This window comes from Oryzias melastigma, linkage group LG3, assembly GCF_002922805.2.
Source record: "Oryzias melastigma strain HK-1 linkage group LG3, ASM292280v2, whole genome shotgun sequence".
Taxonomy (NCBI): domain Eukaryota; kingdom Metazoa; phylum Chordata; class Actinopteri; order Beloniformes; family Adrianichthyidae; genus Oryzias; species Oryzias melastigma.
The window spans coordinates 5,299,720-5,302,024 of record NC_050514.1 but is presented as its reverse complement, the minus strand read 5'-3'; the positions used below and the strand labels follow the sequence as shown (position 1 = coordinate 5,302,024).

General features: G+C 39.5%; 1 long non-coding RNA gene across 1 annotated transcript; it reads left to right on the top strand.

The window, feature by feature from the left end:
* On the top strand, nucleotides 1-638 carry LOC118599996. The gene is made up of 3 exons (XR_004949559.1): nucleotides 1-13; nucleotides 117-313; nucleotides 444-638. It is a non-coding gene; the product is annotated as an uncharacterized LOC118599996 (long non-coding RNA).
* Nucleotides 639-2,305: the final 1,667 nt, after the last annotated feature.

Here is a 2,305-nt window from a genome sequence, read left to right as displayed (position 1 = left end):
GCAAGTGCTGGAGGTGCATCACACCTTTGTACCTCACGGAAGTGAACACATAGCAGCATTTTATATTCCTTGGAATATATTTCTATTATTTTTTATTTATAATATATATATTGCAGGTTGTCTCAGCTTGGGCCATCCTCCACAATATCTGCTCCTGTGCTGACGACACCGAGGCCCCAGAGGAAGATGTGGAGGTGATGAGGAGGAGGAAGCTGGTTTGAAGGTCACCAGCGGTGCTCTCTGGCAGGACCAACTACCTACTGAGGTTTCTGCCCTGCGGGAGGTACCACCTGACCTTGATTACTTTTAACAGGTAATTAATGAATCAAGTGATTTTTAATTATTCAATAATTCAATAATTTAATGAATTGAGTTTTTGTTAAAAATGTTTTAGGACAGTTCATGCATTATCTTATATTTATGGATCATTTTTGGTCATGCAGCATCCGTCCACAGCCAACCCTGTAAACCCTGAAGATGGACGATGCAGTCTACAGTGAAGATGATCCTGAAACTCTGCAGACCATCCTGCAAGATGTTCCAGTCACCACCCAGAAAGTTCCATCCCCGCGTCTCAGTTGAAGCATCTCATCCATGTCGACCATCTTTGTAAATAGTGTTACAATGAATTACTGTGTTGGATTTATACCTTTATTTATATTAAAAAAGAAAACATTTTAATGAATCAAATATAAACTTCATTTATTCTCAGAAATCAAATGTGGTTATTTGTTGGCATTTCTTTCCAGGAGACTATAAAGTTGGTCAAAAGTCTCCCTCCTCTCTCGTGCGCTCTGCTCTTCTGCCTCATGTCCTCTCTGATCAGGTCTATTAGCTCATCACTAGTCGCATTTCCATTAACTCTGAAATTTCCCAAATTGGAATTTTGATACATTCTCCTAATGGAAACCACAATTTCGAAAAAAAAAAACGTTTTTGCCCTTAGAGGGGGGGGGTATTTTTTGGAGTTTCGAAACAGACATTTTTCGCAAAACTGTAATGGAAACACTTTTCTAAATAGATGTGCCTCTTTGTATGAAGTGTCTGTCATGAGCGCAGCACAGCAGGCGGCAGGAGAGATCCAACAGCTTCACAGCTCTTTATAAGTTGAGTGTCATACAGAATCGTGCAGCTCCTCCATAATAAAATCACCAAGATTTCCTCATCGCTTCATCTGCAGCTACACTTCTGCAGCTTGGAGTCTAAAGATGCTGAAGTCTCATTTGAGGAAAAGCACGAGTGCAGGGACAGAAACTTAAATGGATCTCGTTGTGTTTTTAAACAGAAAAAGGTCCAGCAGCTTACTTGTTAGAATGGTTATTCATTTTATTCATTTAAAAACCACTGAACAGGTTTCTCACGTGCACCTGAGACTGTCAATAGACTGTGCGCGGCACACGCTCTCCAGACAGAGCTGTGACGTCACCGCAATGCTCCTTTTTTAGTGAATCAAATAATAAAAAATTTAAAAAAAGATCTCATTCATTGTCATGTTTTTAATGACTTATCGTGTGAGTTGGTTTGTGCTTTATTGCAAAATCATGATTTAATGGAAACGGTGTCATTTCGAAACTGTATTTTTCTAAATTCCTAGAATTTAGATAGAATTTTAGGCAAATGTGTAATGGAGACGCAGCTAGTGATTCTTTTTCTTCTTCCACCTGGTGGGTCACTCCTTCCTTTCCTCTCTTTCTTCACTCTTCTCTCTTTCACCCACTGCTGTAGTTTACTCCCAGATAGAAGAAATCAGGAGGACTGGTGGAAGGTCTCCGTCCTGATGCCTCATCCATGAGGTACAATCAACAATAGCAGCAGTGGACTCCCACTAACCTGATGCTGGAAACTCACAATCCTGAACAAAAAGGATCATAATAGACGGCAGAAAAAAGAAGATACAAACCTTTTTATAACATGCATATTTAATATGTATCAAACATGTTATATTCTAAAATAGATAGGGGCAATAAATGACAAAATAGCAAAGTGGGGGCTGTTTGTTTTGATTTTGGTACTTGTAAAGAGTAATCTATGGACTGTATCCACGGAGCTGTGTGACGTACGTCCGGTTTCTAGGTGGCCTAGCGGTTAAACTCCCGCGCTAACAATCAAGAAGTCACTGGTTCGATCCCCACTGGGGGCTTATTTGTTTGTTTCTTTTTTTTTTAATCCCCAAATTGTTCAATTCAGGTAAATATATTTTTTTTTTAATAGACAGGGGCAATAACTGACCAAACAGCAATGTGGGGGGTGTTTGTTTTGATTTTGGTACTTTTAAAGGGTAATCAATGGTACAGATGGTTGCGTA